The 19377-nt window shown below is 34.6% G+C and overlaps 1 long non-coding RNA gene across 1 annotated transcript; it reads left to right on the forward strand.

Moving 5' to 3' along the window:
• Positions 1 to 14189: 14189 nt before the first annotated feature.
• LOC113706641 (uncharacterized) lies at positions 14190 to 19020 on the forward strand. The gene is made up of 2 exons (XR_003452067.2): positions 14190 to 14649; positions 18192 to 19020. It is a non-coding gene; the product is annotated as an uncharacterized lncRNA (long non-coding RNA).
• Positions 19021 to 19377: the final 357 nt, after the last annotated feature.

A 19377-nucleotide genomic window follows, 5' to 3' on the forward strand; every position in this document is an offset into this window, starting at 1 on the left:
ATAAAATGTATCACATGATTCAACTTGAGTGAACCTTACTATCCTTTCAAAGTCACCTGTCCTATTTCTCGACTGTGTTAGAAAGCCTGTTAAGTACTGCAAATTGTTGCTTGAATATGAGTTAGTTATGGATAGAATTTTAAAACAATTCCTTCTGTGAAATTGTAGCTGTATGAGTGTAGTTTCTAACGCCACCAACCACGTTTAATTCCAAATTGAATTGAGTGAGTTGTGGCCGAATTACGAAACTATCTTAGTGATGGAAAACCCTCTTTTTGGCTAGTTGAATGCCTTAATTTGAATTGGGACTTGTTATTTTGAAATTCTTGATGTTAACCACCTACCAAATGTATTTTGGATGTCTCTTTGACCTTGTCTTCATAAATGAACCAGATTTGAGTCGATTTCATTGGCAAAATGTTAGAAAAGGAAAAAAGGAAGTACAAAGCATATTTGCCTTGGAAATTCTTGGAACTTTAGTGGCTTTGTTAACTGACCTTCTGTACGAAATTTTGCATGAAATTTGACAGAGGAATTAGCCCTTATATGGTAGTGTAGTTACCAAATTTGGTGCCATTCCAAATCCATTTCGATGCTCAACCATAGTGTTAAAGTTCATGTTTTAAATCTGGAAAACCCTTGTTCAGTGAGGAAATTTTTGCAACTTTGAGCTGCTATATCTTGGTGTTCAAAACTCTGATTCTTATTCTGCTTATTGTATTTTAAACTTTGATTGCAACTCTAATTGAGTTTCAAATTTCAGAGGCCAGTTCACATTCTATGAATTTTTCCGAATTTTCAAAGTTGGCCAAAAATCAACCTCGAAACTGTCTTGGCATTCCAAAATAGCAACTTGAAGCCGAAATTTGAATGTCTTCCATTTGGAATCATAGAAAATTTCCTTCTAGGAACTTTTAGTACTCTGGAAATAGTTTCCAACGGTGCTAAGTTTTCTAATTTTGGACTTTCAGAGAGTGAGTTATGATTTTTCAAAGAATGCCCTCAAATTCGATATTTCTTGACCAATTTAGAAAATTTTTGCGCGGGAAAGTTTTCAAAAAGTCCAGCCATTTATACGGCGAGTTCTTGGCTGGATTGGTAGGAAAAGTTGAAAAAAAAATAGGGTTCCTCACTGCCTTGAATCTGGCCGATAATCTGGCCAATTCATGGTCGGATTGTGACGTGGCACCTTGAAGTCCGTCTTCAATCGTTCGTTTGAAAAATGATTTATATGATTTCATACCTACTTTTTTCCGTCCAATGATTTTAAAGATGAAAATCAGATTTTTCTTGTATTCTTAAACTTCACTTTTGAGTCTCGATTTACGAGTAATTAAGGCTCATTTTCATATCTTCTTAGATTGTACAAGAGTGCAATCTTCCTCGATAATTAGGGGATTTGAACTATAGTGTGTAATAGTTCATTATTAATTGCTCAGGCAATCAAGAGGACTTTCAAGAGAATCTCACAGGAGACGCCTAGACACACGATTGTGCTTGCTTCTTTATTTTACTTGGTGAATGTCAAGTGTATGCAAACTTGATACATGCTTAACTGTTATTAATGATTGGATATTTTGAAAATAGAGTCGAGTGTATACTTTACCGCACTCGTTCTCATTTGAAATGAATGCCTCATGATTGAATTGATTGAAATAAAATGAATGAATTATGAATGACTTGATTGAAATAAAATGAATAATTGAATGAAATGAAATGGTATGCTATAGTTGCATACGTCGTTGGAGTGAATCTCCTCGACTCACAAATGTTACATGGAGGACGCCCAAACTCATAGGTCGACCTTGGGACTAGAGCCGACATGGGTTTGATCGGAAATCTCAGTGAGTCATAAGAATAACATGATAAGCTTGATCTATTGGAGAGATTCGCTTGGCATACTCGTGGAGTATCGCCTTATAAATGACGTTCGGGCCTAATGCGGTGTACGGTGGACGGACATGAGAAGTAAGTGGAGTTCTACAGATTGGAAATACCGACCCGATTGACGGAGAGTCATCACGGGAAGGTATACGAATGAGATTGGCAAAGCAAGTGGAAATTAACTCCTGAGAACTACCATATCCTTGAATTGTTTCTGTTTAAATTTCACTGGAATTGTTAATTACTCGAATATTATTGTGTTACTTGTTAAATGAGATTGACACTTGGGCAACGTGCTTGCATGTGTGTTCTTGGCCTCACGAGCAATTGATCATCCCGTAGATTTGTTTTCCTTAACAGGAAAGGTCATAGAGTGAAATTCGAAGAAACCCCTTTTGATGTATTTTTGTATTAGGGTTTCAAATGGAAATGACTAGACATTTTAGCTATTGTATATTAATGTATCTTTTGGAAACCTGATATAAGAATTGGATAGTTGATGTATTTTGAACTCGTGTTGTAAGACTTGGACATTTGATTATGGAAGCGACACTCCTTTATTAGGTTTGTATTAATTGTTATATATCGTTAAGCGTGAATCGATTTGTCTTGAGTCCTGGCGAGAGTTGAGCAGGCGTCCCACGGATACCCTCTGGCTCACCTTAAGGAGAGGTGGGGGCGTCACAGTTGATATCAAACCTTAAGTTTCAGATCTTTGTCGTGTATCCTAGATTTAAAAGTTTAGAATGCCGGACTGTGAAACTGATTTGGAAGTTAAGTGACCGCTTGTAGGGATGAAAATTGGAACCTAGGTTTGAATTAGTGGATAATAAGGAGTCTTGATCTTGTGTGAGATATGGGGAATAGTACAAAATGATCGAATCCAATTTATTTAGTATATTGGAACCATATAAGTTTTTAATTTTAATTGTAAGTTATGGAAGATAACGATGGTATTGAACCGTCTTGAGGACGCCTCCCGATGATCTGTTATCGAGAAAGATCTAAGGGAGCATTGGAGAGATAATCCAATTCACTGAACTAGGACTCCATGAGATTGCCAGAGGACTCACTAATACCTAAATAACATGGTGTTAGCAGTAATCGATGACCGGAGGTGGTTATTTGAGGAAACTAAGGTAGTTCGAGAGAATAATCGAGAACTAAGGGAATGATGACCAAGTGTGTTACCTTGGTCGAACAAGTGGTGATGACAAGATACGTAATGAAGGAAAATGAAGAAGAAAACTCCTAGTGCTGGAATGAAAATGATCTTAAGGAAGTAGCAGAGACTTCTGGCTCCACCAATCACTAAACTAGTGATTTAAACTATTTTAATAGTTTTTGTCAAGGATAATCAGGGTGGTGCTTGTTCAAATGCCATTGTATTTGTTTAACCGTACTATGTAACTTTTGAAGTAATTGAATGTTATTTATGAGATACTTGACTTTATTGCGATTATTTCGGTGTCTTCTTTTTTATTTTTGTTTTGCATGATCAAAGTGTCACTTTTCAAACTTCGCTTATATACACTCATTTTACATCATGTCTTTATAAATGTTAAATTTATGAACAATCAAAGAAGTAAAAAGAGATCAAGGGCGAGGGGTTAAGCAACTCCAAACTCAAGGGGATGTTTAGGGAACGGTTACTGGACCGGACCCAAAACTCTAGAAATGAAGGAAAACAATCACGTAGCTACTATTGTTGACCATATGATTGATGTCTTAGCACAGTTAGTTGAGCACCAAAGCTCTAAACCAAACAACCGACCTAGGAATTGAGAGAGGTGTGAAGATTAAGCGATTATTGAAGTTCGCCCATCTAAGTCTCATGTAGGACCTAACCTCAAAATAGTAGAATTGATTTGAGGGAATCAAATAAGGCACTAGTGAAGGCAAGAGGTTAGGGTTTCATCTCGAGTAACTTGGTAAGTGAGCATTGGAGAGTGAATTAGGATTTGAAACTTTGATATTAAGAAATAAGATTCTCGTATCTTGTTATATTTATAAGTGATGATAGTAATGTTATGGAGACTCGAGAACTCGTCCATATTAAGAAGAGAATAGTTAAGAACTATATTTTGGGGTAATCTATAAGCAAAGGAATGAAAGAGTAATATAGCCAAAATTTTTATAGTGAGTAGTTACTTATTTGATCCTTGATTTGCCTGGTAGGCTAGCATTTGATTTAAACTAACCGGTAAGATGACAAATTTGGAAGAAATACGTAAGGAAGTAGATCTTCTTTGAAAGGAGGTAGAGTTTCAAAAGAAATTGGCTGATTACTGGGAAGGACGGTGGAAACAAGAATATGCTGAGAAAATTGAGTTGCTACGCAAGAACGTGGAACTAGAGAAGAAATACAAAGGAAATTCTCAAACTGGCCATGCCGTGACTTCTCGTGTGACTTGTGGATATTGCGGTAAGCCCAACCATATAGAGAATGAATATTCGAAGAAATCGGGAAAGTGCTTGTATTGTGGTAGTGCCGAACATCAGATTGCAAGTTGCCCTAGTACCCCTAATAAAAAGAGGAAATACCCAACAGTCTACTAGGTCTGCTTCAAAACAGTCGAGTGCCAGAAGGAGCGATTTGTACTACTGACTGTAAGAGGGATCCAAGTAGTAAAAGTTTCATGAGTAGGGATGGATCTGACTCCACTCGAGTGATTGGAATTGTTGTTTTACCTAGTCTAGATTGGCCCTTTTGAAGTGGTACACTTTTGTAACTAGGAAAAATCCTTTTGTTGTTTTGTATCTTGACGACTCGGCACATCCTGTTATGATCTTGTTGTTTTCCTTCTCCTTTTGGAATGATTTGATAAACTATTCCAACCTGATGTAACTATTATGATCTTTTATAACATGTGACAATTTACTTGTTTTCAATTGATTTCATGGCTTATATGTATTTTTAAATTTTGTCCCACACCTTTAGATTAGTGGTGAGACATGAACGGTAGTAGACATGGTCGAGATTGTACTTGAGAATCTAGACCACTCCGAGGTCTTAAAGGTGACCAGGGATCGGAACCAAAAATCGAGAGCATAGGGTTGAAGTCGAGACCCAATGGTTGATCGCCAATTTGAGATATTCAAATTGGGAGACTTGAGTTGGTGAAAGGAAATATTTAATAGATTTAATGAACCTAATGATTAAGGGACATGATATAATAATTGGGATGGAAGTTTGAGGCTATATATATACTATCGAGACTGGAACAATGTGACCATTAAGAATAATTAACCTTTTGACTTATATGGATAAGAATTCGATCAACTGTAAGGAATCGTGATACTATCCAAGTTGGATTTAAAGTAGAGCTATTACCAATTGGGAATCCTAGGAACTGATGTGGCTAGAACTGCTTTCAATTCAAGATATAGACACTTTGAATTTTCAGTTATGCCCTTTGGGTTGAATAATGCACTAGCAGCAATTATGGCCTTAATGCATCAGGGTTTTAAACCGTATTTGGATTAATCTACGGTGGCATTTATTGATGATATATTAGTATACTCTAAGGTTTGAGAAGTCCATGAAAATACCTGATGATAGTTTTACAAACTTCGAGAGAGTGCCAGCTTTCGTTAAGTCAATAAATGTGAATTCGATTGAAAGAAATAGTCTTTCTAGGTTATACAATATCTAAGGAAGGAATTGTTATTGACTCAACTAAAGTGAGAGCTGTTTAAGAGGAAACGACCGGAAAATCCTACCGAAATTTGGAGTTCTTAGAGTTAGCCGAATATTACTTATGGTTTATCAAGGATTCTTCTAAGAGTGTAAGGACTTGGCAAGTTATTTGGGATTCTAAATATGAGAAAGAATTTTAAAAGTGAAAAGTGTTTAACCGATGCACCTGTGTTAACCTTACCAAGCGGAGGAGGTAGTTTTATGATTTATGTAGATGCTTCAAGGGATGGTTTAAAATGTATGTTAGTAATACATGATGAGGTGATTGTATATACCTCTAGAAAGTTAAATATCACGAGAGAAAGTATCCAACTCATGATTTGTAGTTAGTGGCTATAATATTTGCATTAAAGAAATGAAAACATTACCTATATGACATAGACATGAAACCGATTAAGCTGACATATGACTTGGAAGTTAAAATGCCTATTGGAAAAAAATTAGGGTTTGATTGCTAGTGGGATGAATAGAAATGGTGAAGTATGAGTTGAAAAACGTAAGTTAGTGATTGATCTAATAGATTTAACCATGAAGGGAATGATATTGTCCTAGGTGTGAATTTCGAGGGCGAAATTCTTTTTAAGGAGGAGAGGATGCGAGGACTCGCAAATTTACCTATTTTTAACTCTTATTACTAGTTTATTTAAATATTTAATTGCTTGTTTGCTTCGAATATTTTATTCCAACCCTTTTGGATCCAATTACATGGAAATATGATTTACATATATTTTTAAAATGACTTGTTACAAAATTTAATTTTTGGAAAGCTCGTTAGTGAGAATAGTGAATATGCGTTTGGAGGTAATAATCAATTCGAGGGTACAGTGAGCTTGGAGATTGAATACTTATATATTAGTCATAAAATAGGTAATTTTATGTTTAAGTACTCAAGTAATAGTTAGTAATACTATCGTTGTGAGAATTTCTTAGAAATTTCACTTTATCGCGCACAAATTGGAAGTTCACGTTTTCGCGCGCGTGATTAATTGAGAGATTTAAAACCTTTATTTTTAGACTATTAAGACTGAATAATAATAGTATGGATGGAAGTGCATTAGAGGTTTAGTGTACAAGTGAAACAAACTCGAGAGGAAACGAGCACTAAACGCGCGCGTACGCGCACTATTCTTAGTTGACTTTTGGTCACAAAGTCTTAAAGCTTCTCAAGGAAGCTTCACCATCAGCAAAACACTCTCTCCTTTCTCTCTCATAGCAGCCGAAACACCAAGGAGGAAGAAGACCAAAGCTCTTCATCATCTTACTTCATCTCTTGCTCATTTCACTTCAAATTCCTACCACATCTTGCAAATAACTTGGAGATCATCTTGCAAATTACTAGATTGCACTTAGAAACTTGTAGCTTCATGTGGGTAGATTTGGATTGTTGAATATCATGTGAGTGGGCTTTATGAAATCCCACAATGGACTTGATGATCTGATTTGATGAATTTAGATGTTAATTGTGTTGATTAAGTGTTAATCTAGTGGATTTAACTTGAAAGAGTGAAAAGAAAATCAAAGGAAGTGATGCATATTGAAGGGCCGAATCTGCCCTGTCCTTGCCGTGCCTCTTGGTGCGATTTTTTGTGGTTAAATTGACTTGTTTTGATGTATCTATGTTGTATAGGTTGTGTGGAAAGTTTCCACCAAAAAATTACTTGATTTGGTTGGCCAAAAGTTGAATTTTCGAAATGGTTTCATGGCAGGAAAACGTGTCCAGAGTTGCTCTGGCAGCGAATTTCAAATGACTATAACTCTTTGCTCCGACATTGAAATTGAGTGCCGTTTGTGGCATTAGAAACTAGACACTTTCCGTTTTCTAACAGTATAAAATGCATCACCTGATTCAACTTGAGTGAACCGTACTATCCTTTCAAAGTCACCTGTCCTGTTTCTCAACTGTGTTAGAAAGCCTGTTAAGTACTGTGAATTGTTGCTAGTTATGAACAGAATTTTAAAATAATTCCTTCTGTGAAATTGTAGCCGTATGAGTGTAGTTTCCAACGCCACCAACCACGTTTAATTCCAAATTGAATTGAGTGAGTTGTGGCCGAATTACGAAACTATCTTGGTGATGGAAAACCCTCTTTTTGGCTAGTTGAATGCCTTAATTTTAATTGGGACTTGTTATTTTGAAATTCTTGGTGTTAACCACCTACCAAATGTATTTTGGATATTTCTTAGACCATTTCTTCATAAATGAACTGGATTTGAGTCAATTTCATTGGCAAAAAAATTAGAAAAAGGAAAAACGGAAGTACAAGGCAAATTTGCCTTGGAAATTTTTGAAACTTTAGTGGCTTTGTTAACTGACCTTCCGTGTAAATTTTTACATGAAATTTGACAAAGGAATAGCTCTTATATGGTAGGGTAATACTACCAAATTTGGTGCTATTCCAAGTCCATTTCGATGTTCAACCATAGTCTTAAATTCATGTTTAAATCTGGAAAACCCTTGTTCAGTGAGGAAATTTCTGCAACTTTGAGTTGCTATATCTTGGTGTTCAAAACTTCGATTCTTGTTCTGCTTGTTGTGTTTTTAACTTTGATTGCAAATCTAATTGAATTTCAAATTTCAGAGGCTAGTTCACATTCTGTGAATTCTACCGAATTTTCAAAATTGGCCAAAAACAAACCTCGAAACTGTCTTGGTATTCCAAAACGGCAATTTGAAGCCAAAATTTAAATATCTTCCATTTGGAATCATGGAAAATTGCCTTCGAGGAATTTTTAGTACTTTGGAAGTAGTTTCCAACGGTGCCAAGTTTTCCAATTTTGGACTTTCAGAGAGTGAGTTATGATTTTTCAAAAAATGCCCTCAAATTCGATATTTCTTGATCAATTTAGAAAATTTTTGCGCGGGAAAGTTCTCAAAGAATCCCGCCGTATATCCAGCAAGTTCTTGGCTGGATAGTTGGCTGGATTGGTTGGAAAAGTTGAAAAAAATAGGGTTCCTCACTGCCTTGAATCCGGCCAATTCTTGACCAGATTGTGATGTGGCTCCTTGAAGTTCGTCTTCGATCGCTCGTTTGAAAAATGATTTATATGATTTCATACCTACTTGTTTCCGTCCAATGATTTTAAAGATGAAAATCAAAATTTTCTTGTGTTCTTAAACCCCACTTTCGAGTCTCGATTTACGAGTAATTAAGGCTCATTTTCATGATATATTTTTAGATTGTACAAGAGTTCAATCTTCCTCAATAATTAGGGGTTTTGAGCTATAGTGTGTAATAGTTCATTATTAATTGGTCAGGCACTCAAGAGGACCTTCAAGATGATCTCACAGGAGATGTCTAGACACACGATTGTGCTTGCTTCCTTATTTTACTTGGTGAGTGTCAAGTGTATGCAAACTTGATACATGTTTAACTATTATTAATGATTGGATATTTTGAAAATGGAGTCGAGTATATACTTTACTACACTCGTTCTCATTTGAAATGAATGACTCATGATTGAATTGATTGAAATGAAATGAATGAATTATGAATGACTTGATTGAAATGAAACGAATGATTGAATGAAATGAAATGGTATGCTATGGTTACATACGTCGTTGGAGTGAATCTCCTCGACTCACAAATGTTACATGGGGGATGCCCAAACTCATAGGTCGACGTTGGGACTTGAGCCGGCATGGGATTGGTCAGGAATCTCGGTGAGTCATGAGAATAACATGATAAGCTTGATCTATTGGAGAGATTCGCTTGACATACTCGTTGAGTATCGCCTTATAAATGACGTTCGGGCCTAGTGCGGTGTACGGTGGGCGGACATGAAAAGTAAGTGGAGTTCTACGGATTGGAAATATCAACCCGGTTGACGAAGAGTCATCACAGGAAGGTATACGAATGAGATTGGCAAAGCAAGTGGAAATTAGCTCCTGAGAGCTACCATATCCTTGAATTGTTTCTGTTTAAATTTCACTTGAATTGTTATTTACTCGAATATTATTGTGTTACTTATTAAATGGAATTGTTACTTGGATAACATGTTTGCATGTGTGTTGTTGGCTTCACGAGCAATTGCTCACCCCATAGATTTGTTTTCCTTAACAGGAATGGTCATGGAGTGAAATTCAGAGAAACCCCTTTTGATGTACTTTTGTATTAGAGTTTCAAATGTAAATGACTAGACATTTCGTCTGTTGTATATTTTGGGAATTGATGTATCTTTTGGAAACCTGATGTATGAATTGGATAGTTGATGTATTTTGAACTCGTGTTGTAAGACTTGGATATTCGATTATGGAAGCGACACTCCTTTATTAGGTTTGTATTAATTGTTATGTATCGTTAAGCGTGAATCGATTTGTTTTGAGTTCTAGCGAGAGTTGGACAGGCATCCCGCGAATACCCTTTGGTTCACTTTAGGGAGAGGTGGGGGCGTCACAAATCCTATTTTTCCTTGGTATGCTTGTTTGGTTTAATTCGTATAATTAATCCATTTAAATCGCTTGCGATATCGCATTAGTTGGTATCAGAGCAGGTTTCTCCTGCTTTTGAATTATATCAATGGTTGATGTTAACAAATCTGATGGCAGATATTTTGCCCCTAAAATAGAAATTCAGATCACTAATAAACATATTGATCATCCAGAGCATATGATTGGCCATCTTCAGGGGACTTTGGATACCTTGATATAGTGTTTGGGTTTGACAATTCTGCAAAGATAGATTCGACAAGGTGATCAAGATGAAAGAGTGCCTCTTAACTGAATCCTAGTTAATAAGGAGCAAAGAAGATCTCATAGAAATTAGCACTATGAGAAAAATTCATCTAATAACAAGATATTAATTGGTTTTGGTGGGGAAATCCCTAATCATAGGGGTCTTCAATGTTGAAATTGAGAGCCTAAAGAGTTTAAATTGAAGGTGGGTGTTCCCTCTTTCAATGGTAATTTGGGTATCGAGGATTTCTTGGATTGGATTGCAAAATTTGAAAGATTCTTCAATTATATGGAGATCTCGAAGAATTGGCAAGTTAAGCTAATGGCTTATCGACTGAAGGGTGGTGCTTCTTCTTGAAGGGAGTAATTGCAAAGCCAGATATGGCATTAGAAAAGGAGCTTGTACGATTTTTGCTGAAGATAAAACGCCTCCAGATAGCTTCGTTCCTTCACCTGGATTATGACTAGTACCTATGTTCATAATTTCAACATTGTATTCAAGGTAATAGGACTATTAATGAACATTTTTCTGAGTTTTTGCACCAACTTTCTTGTAATAATTTAATGGAGATGAAGGGTCAAATCAAGAATCCTTGATAGATTGAGTAGGTGTGTACTGGATTCAACCAATTCTTCATTGTTGGATGTGAATAATCTAGTCTTGAAGGCAAAATTAAGTTTGACTTGGAAAAAGAATGTCAAGGTAGAAAGTTCATATAGTCACATGGGGGAGATAAAAGAGCTCTAAAGAGGGTTGCCAAAACCAATTTGAACCCTCCAAAGAATACCAAGGCTAATACCAATCCCTATACAAGGCCAATAGGGGATCAGTGTTGGAGGTGTCAGCAACCTAGGCATCACTCGAATAATTGTCGTAGTGTAAGCTAATGAATTTTGCTAAAAATACTGGAGCCACAAGCAAAGAAAAAGAAGGGGATGAAGAATATATCTGTGAGCCCAAGGACGATAAGGAAGAAGACTATGAGCAATCAATGTATTTGATATACAGAATCGAGCTGAAGAGAGAAGTTGACACATAGAGGAAAATCTTTAGAACCAGGTACAAAATTTCTAATCAATTTTTTGCCTTGGTAATTGATAGTGATAGCTGTGAAAATATAATTTCTAGCGCATTGGTTAAATTTTTGAATTTGCCTGTTGAACTACGTCCTGATCTTTACATGAGTATTTGGATAAAGAATGTACAACTTGTTAAAGTAGTTGATAGGTGTTTAGTGCATTTGTCCATAGGCAAATATTACATTGATAGTGTTATGAGTGATGTTATGGACGTTGATGCTTGTTATATACTTCTTTCGTCCCATTGAAAGTGTCATGATTTCCATTTTGGGATGTTTCAAAATGTTTTTCATGTTAAGAAAGTCAAAGCACCTTTTAGCCTTTTCTTCCAATATAGTCCCTTCCTTTAATCATATACATGCTGCTATTCAAATTTAAAATTTGACTTTGTAGGATTAAGATTGGAAAAAGAAGTACAAACATCACAATCAAAGTACTATTCTAAAAAAGTTGGATTCCCAAAACACGAAAAACAATTAGGGATGAAGGAAGTATTATTTGAGAGACTGTGGCAATATGATTGGGATGTGACCTTTAGTGGAAGGAAAAATATCTATTGCTTCGTCAAGGATGGTAAGAAATTTGTTTTAGTGCCAATGAAGTTAGGGTCACAGTCCAAAGTAATCCATATAGTCAACAATAACTTATCAACTATTTTGCTTGTAGTGTGTGATTTGAATGTAGGTGACTCGTTAGGTGATGTGAAGGTGAATGCTGCTATTCCTTTTGATATAGTTGAAGATAAATTACTGCCACTTGAGAAGGTTGAGGTTCACTCTTGTAAACCTCTTTATTCACTCATAAAAACAATGTTGCGACTTTTTGGTGTTGTGTGGGATCAAAGTTAGATGCATTTTTGAGCGATGATTGTTGAGGTGAAGCCTGAACTAATGAACAAGAAATAGGGTCCAAGTTTGCGTTAACAATGCTGGATGATGTGGTTCTTGCTTTTGAATTTGTGCTTGATTTCGTACCAATGAAGCTGTCAATCTACTTATGATCGAGTTTGTGTCCATATTTAGACCCTATAAACTTCAAGGAAGAATTATTGGAACATGACTTTGTTCAAGTGTTGTAGATTCCTCCTGGAACTCAAGGTCAAACTCTTACAAGGAGGAGGGAATTGATGTACAATGTGTTCCTCATCAAAATCACAATTTGGGCACAATCCAACTTAGAAACTGGTGCTGAATTGATAGGGTGGATTAAAGGTAGAAGCTACTGACATGGATTTGCCTTCTGCAAGATGGATTCACGACCTGCTAAAACGGATCCATCCGAAAATCCTAAGTAAATGATTAGATGAAATTTGCTTTAGTTTCTAATTTTAGTTGCCTTTTTCTTGCCCTTTCAGTTTCGAACACCTATAGCTTATAAATAGGCATATTTAGGATTTTATTTTATAGCTTTTGACATATTTTATGAAACTTTAACACAGTTGTATTTCAATTAACTCCTATTCTTGAGTCTGCTAAAATGTGAGATTCTTGTTGAATGATCTTGTGTGTTCTAATCATGAATCATTTTTGGTTTGCTTGTTTGGATTAATTCATGTAATTACTTTCACTACTGCATCAAGTAAATATTGATTGTGCTGAATTATGGATCTCTAGTAGAGTTAATTGAGTTTGTGCCAATAAATTTTGTCTTCTATTTGTTTGCTATTTATCCCTGTATCCATGGTCTTTCATGCAAGAAATGATACATGTCATTTGTCTTGGGCTTGATGGTTGCTTGAAATAGTTTTACAATTCATGAGTATGTTGCAATCTTATATTTTAATTTAAATCCATCTAAACAAGCTCTTTTTTTGGCTCTGTGCATGTCCTTCTCATTTACTCAGAAGTTTGATGGATATTACTAGATCCTTGTTGAAGAGGTTGGCTACCAAAGAACTAATTACCACAACCCCTGTGTACAGTTCTGCAGTTGGCGTAATTTTCAACTTACTTGTGAGTGTTCATGTTTAACACTCTATTGCAAATACTAGGGCTGATCAAATTTTGGAAATGACTGAAAAATTTAGATTGAATATTTGACATTAGTAAGCCAATATTTATCCAATTGATAAAGTTCAGTAAAACAGTTTAGGGCGAAAATTCCACGTTGTCCCAAAATTTGGGTTAAAAACACATTTCATCCCCAAACTTTGTGGTGGAACACATTTAATACATAAATTATCAATTTCAAGAGACATTTAGTCTACAAATCGCAAATTTATCAATTTAGATGGAAAAGGGTCACGTGACTAGCACATGCTCGTTAAGGAAAAATCCCCAAAAAAGAAACTACTAGCTTTTGTTGGCTTCAGTAGAAAAATATTACAAAAAATTTTTTCCTATGATAAATTTATGTTAAAAAATATCACAAAAATTCTCTTTCATAAGCATGTTAAAAAATATTACAAAAATTTTTTTTTACCCATACATGGAGGAAAGCCATAAATTGCAAGTAGTTTATGGGAAATAAAAGAAACCCATAAAGAATCCCATGCATAGCTGGTATTTTTTCCTTTTTTTGTAGAACATAAAAAGGAAGATATAAATAAGTGGTAATTTTTGGGCAAGATAAACGAAAAATTATAAACATCTAGTAGTTTCTGTATAAGATAAAGAAACAAAAAATTGCCAACTGTTTATGACTTTTCTCTATTTGGTCAATAATCAACCCGACTATTATGTAGACACCAAAATTTTGTCAAATTTTAATGTTTTCTTGAATTTTTTCTATTTAATTAATTGTTTATTTTCTTGCATTTTAATGTGTATTTTCTCATTTTTGCAGGTTTGTTTTGAAAAAAAGAAAAGAAAAAGGGAAGATAAAATCTTTCCTTAATTATTTCTCTTTCACCAAATGCACACTTAACCCATTCCTACACTCAATTTTCTTGACCTTTCTTGTCATTTGGTAAATCATGATTTTTGACCAACCTAACACTCTTTCTCCCAATACATCTCTCGGCCTTTTCTTTTGCTTCCAAGGGGACAAGAAAAAAACTCCACTTTGGCTAAAGAGCCTCTCGGCTTTCTCCCTCAAAAGACAAGAATAAGAACCAAACACAAAAACTCCACTTTTTTTGACTCCAAAAGAGAGCTCTCGGTCCCTCTTTTTCTTCCCAAGAAAAACTAGCAGATTTTCTCCTCATCTCCCTCAATCTTCTCTCGGCTCCATCTCTGGCTCTCTCAATCTCACATGCACCTGTCCTCAGAGCAAAGAAAGGTGAAGGAAGGAAATGAAGACAACAAGCAATTGGGGTGTGAGGTGCTGGATTTCCTCCAAAATTTTGACCGAAGAAGCTCTTGCTTGAGTTGAGGTATTTTTCCAGTTTTATTAACCATGTTAAAGCTATATTGTAACGTTTAATTTTCTGGCTTTTGTTGTTGTTGTTGTGTTGTTCAAAATTCGGGAAATGGCTTGAGCAAGATTGAAGAAAGAGAAGTAGTTTTTCTGTACGCATGCTAAATGTTTGATAAAATGCCATAATAAAAAATGAATTAAACTAGTGAATATTTTGTGCTTATTTCTGGTGAAATAGACGGTTGTAGTTAGTATGTGGTTTGAAAAATGTTGAATTATTTAAGTATTTTGAAGTTTTGAGCATTAGAGGCATGTAAATATATATTTTTTATTTTGGGTTGTTTTGTTTTTGATTCATGGTTTGTTGTTGTTTTTCTTGTTAAACTAAGAAAATAGTTGCATTGTAGTAATCACAAGTAGTGTTTTGGTATAAAATTTACAATTTTTGGGTGAGATTTTAGTGATTTTTGGGAAGCAAAACCGTGACTGTTTTTTGGCCATTTGACCACTTTTCTTTCATTTTTTGTAAAAGCTAACTCCGGAAATCGAATGTACGCGAAAAATGGAGTGGGGGTGTATTTTGACAATTTTTGGCGACCGGAAAATTCGCCGACGGTGGTCCGACAGTGGCACTGCCGATGGCTGGCAGAAGAAGAAGAGAAAGAAATGGCTGGGAAGTGGAGGAAGAAAGGAGGAAAGAAAAGAAGGAAAGAAAAGAAAGAAAAAGAATAGTTGGGCTAATAATTTTTTTTGGTGGGTTTTTAGTTGGGTTTTGGTTACTTTTATTAGGGTTTTACGCATGGGTTTGGGAGTTGAAACCCATGCATTTCGGTTGGGTTTGTTTGACAAAAAACGATGGGCTAACTCGTCTCTTGTTCTCGAGGCTTTCCGATGGGCTTGGGAATCTTGACCCAAAGAAATGAGAAAAATGGTCAGTGGCCTGATTTGATAAGGAATAAGAAAATATTTTTGCATATCAGTCCCTATACTTTCAACTATTTTCACTATGGCTCAGAATATTTTAAATTTCTTTCAATTAGGTCCTTAAATTAATTTTATTTTGGTTGCTAAATTTTATCTTTCATTTAATTTTGACCCCTGAACTTTGGAAAAAATAATTTTTATCCCCAAAAGTTTTTTCAATTATTGCAATTCAGTCCCTAATGAGTTTTGACTTTCTTTATTATGATTGTTTTTTTCTTTAATAGCGAATTATGTTACTTTTGAATATATTTAACTTGTAATTTTTAGATGTTCTTAAATTTCTATGCATTTGACATGTTAAGATGAATTTTTTATCATTATTATTATTTTTCAATTAAATTGGTGTCATGATTCTTTTGTTCATTTTGAGTATAAATAGAGCCATGTAACTCCATTAGGTCACCACTTTAAAAGGGAGGTACCTCTATTATTATTATTTCAATGTCAATTACGTACTCTTATGTCCTCCTACGTGTTCCTATGTGTTTATATATTTTTATATGCTTTGTTTATTTGATTTAAATATTCATTTGAATTTTCTTATATATGTTTAATTAATTTTTATAATGATTTGAGAGGCATTTAAATACCTAAAAAATGTAATAGATAGGATAATTAGATTATTTTTATTATACTTTCCCCATTTAGATTGTAGTTAGGCTCCCCGATGTAATAGGTGGGTTGTGTGTTTATGTGGCTTATGTGTTATGTGCCTTATCCGCTTTTCTTAGGATTTTTACATCTAGATATTATGTTTAAGTGTTATGTGTTACGTGCACTTATATGTTTATTTGTTTTGATTTATGCCTATTTGTTTTACTATGTATTATTAATGCATGACGTCACCACACTAGTCCAACGCTAGTTGTGGTTTCTCCCTCCGTTTACTTGCTAGTCCAACGCTAGTAAGGACTTTTAGAAATGGATTAGTCCAATACTAGACCCTTAGATTGTTCATGCATTAGATTCATCTTTGTATGATATTCATTACATTTTCATGCATATTTTCATTTTTAGGATCTTTTCTCATTTGCATGATATTCCCTATTATATTATCCCCTATCCTCTATATGTGTTAATCATATCATTTAGAATTGCATCTCATTTAAGAAATTATAGAATAAGCTAGTTCATTTGTTTGTTCATATTAGGAGAATTATTTTTTGAACATGGAAATGGGTGATTACAATTTTTTAGTTTAAATACCCATTAATCCCTGTATAAGAAAGTTATGTCACAAGTTTTTGTCTCCCGTACCCATTAGGTTGAATTCCTATTCTTTGACCATTTATATCTAGATATATAATTTTTTTTCTTTTCTTTTAATTTCATTCATGCATACTCGTGACCCCTTCAAGGAATTATTTTGGCCTTCGCAATCAATGCGATTGGTATCAATTAAACCCTTGAATGGATATTTTGTCCTTTTAGATATTTTTAAATTTAGATTTGCATCCATGTAGGAAACATCCAAATGTGATAAAATTAAGGGTTAGATTAGGAAAATTTTGACTAAATCTCGCAACTAGTTTAGACTAGGTTGAAAGGGTGGCTTAAATTTGAGTTAATCGAACCTTTGTCTTCCCTTTCTTCAACCGTGACTCCCGAATTCATTTTCTCTTATTTTTCAAAGACCTGAAGTTGTTGTAAAGGGTTTTATTTTATTTTATTTTATTTGTGAAAAATACTTTTGGGTGACTTGGTACATCCAAACTCAATACCAAGTGGCGACTCCTCTTTTTTCTTAAAAACTCTTTTAGATTAAATTTGGACCCAAATTGTCGCATTCTTTAAAGTCACATTCTAGGTCCTTTTTCACTTATTTTTAAATAAATCACATCTTTTGTAAATTTTTTTTCCATCACCAAAAAATGGGCCGCGGCATATTACATTATATATTATGCAAAATTTTGTAATGAAAATGCCTTAGTTTGTCAATTTAGTTGTGCTTTATATAGAAAAAGGTAGTTCAATTGTCACCAAAAGCACTGTAAATACAAAGAACTGTATGAACAAGCTAATTTGGATAAATTGTCTTCATTTCCATTAATAAAGAATTGTATTAACAAGCACGACCACGTGTTGGTCACGTGACTTTTTTATGTTAAAATTGATCAATTTGCTGTTTCTGGATTAAATGTGTCTAGAAATTCATAATTCATGTATTAAATATGTTGCACCTAAAAGTTTGGGGATGGCATATGTCCCTAATGCAAAGTTTGGGGACAAAAAGTGAAATTTTCCCATAGTTTGAATATAGCTATTGGAATTTGATTCCTAATTCCTGATTAGGGGCCTAATTACCAAAATTTATGTGTTAATAGTATACTATGTATATTATATCCATACTAATGTGCTACGTTGTTAATAAAAAATGTTATAAGGCATAACTTATGCTACTAAAGGATTAAGTTCATTAAAAATAGATTTTATATATAATAACATTTGAAAGTTTTGATTTTGGTAAACTGCTCATATATCATAAGAAATACTACAGTGTTTATCTTAGTCCCTAACTTTGATATTTATAAAACAAATGGATGATACTAATATCTCTTCAAGAAATTCTTTCAGTCATAAAGTAAATCAGATTTAAAGATCAAGTACAAGTGAAAGAAACAAAGGTTGTTGAAAGCTGTCGGACGCTCGTAAAGACAGGACCGGATGTCCGACAATCGTTGCACAACTTCAGACGCATGAAGAACTCCACTACCGGACGTCCGAAGGAATTAAGACATTCCCTCTAACTCACTGACTTTGATCGAACGCAAAACATTAGAGCACCGGACGTACGATAAACAATGCGCAACTTTGGACGCAAAATATTGGAAGTACTAGACGTCCGATAGAACTGAAGAAAATTTCTCATATTTATCATCTGCTTTTGGACGCAAGCATCAGAGAACTCAGACGTCCGAAAAATTAAAGAAATTTTCTCAAACTCATTGCCTGCTGTCGGCCGCAAAAAACAGGAGTACCGAACGTTCGACACTTCCAACGGTTGGTTGACTCTTCAGCTACTTTCTATCCGTTGGAAGCATTAATAGAGGAACTTTTTGGTCTCATATATATATAGTGCATGGTCAACTACTTTTAGATAACTTATACACATTGAGACTACAAAAAATCAAGAGTGAATTTAGTGAGAAAATACTCTATAAGGAAGATTTGTACTCTTAGTTGTGTAAATTTCATATAAGTTTTTCTTGTGTGAGAAAAATACTTTAATAGTATAGCTTTGTGAGGGTTATTCGAGTGATTGTAAAATTTTCCAACTTGACCAAGTGTAATTTGGGGCAAGGAGGAAGTGATCCTTCTTTTGTACACAAAGATTGATTATATTTGATCAATTTGAAAAAACTTACTCTATAAAGTAATATTCAACCCCAAGAGTAGTTTGAAATTTGGTTTGCTATTCTTTCCCTTTTACTTACTATCTTGCAAAATAAATTGCTCATCTCTTCTACTCACAAGTAATCTTACTTTTTTATTAACTGTTCCATTGAGTGGTCATCTAGAAAAGAGAATAAATTTCATATTGAGTCGAAAAGTGTCTCATAACCGATTAATTTTTATTTAACCTAATTCACCCCCTCTTAGGTTGTATTCGATCCTAACAATTGATATCAGAGGTTGGTCTCCTAGAGATTAAGGTCAAGTGACATTGGAGTAAAAATGACAACCAATAATGCCACGTTTTTTGAAGGACAATTTGTCACTAGACCCCCAATGTTTAATGCATCCAATTATGTGAATAACT

This window comes from Coffea arabica, chromosome 8c (genome assembly GCF_036785885.1).
Source record: "Coffea arabica cultivar ET-39 chromosome 8c, Coffea Arabica ET-39 HiFi, whole genome shotgun sequence".
Lineage (NCBI taxonomy): Eukaryota > Viridiplantae > Streptophyta > Magnoliopsida > Gentianales > Rubiaceae > Coffea > Coffea arabica.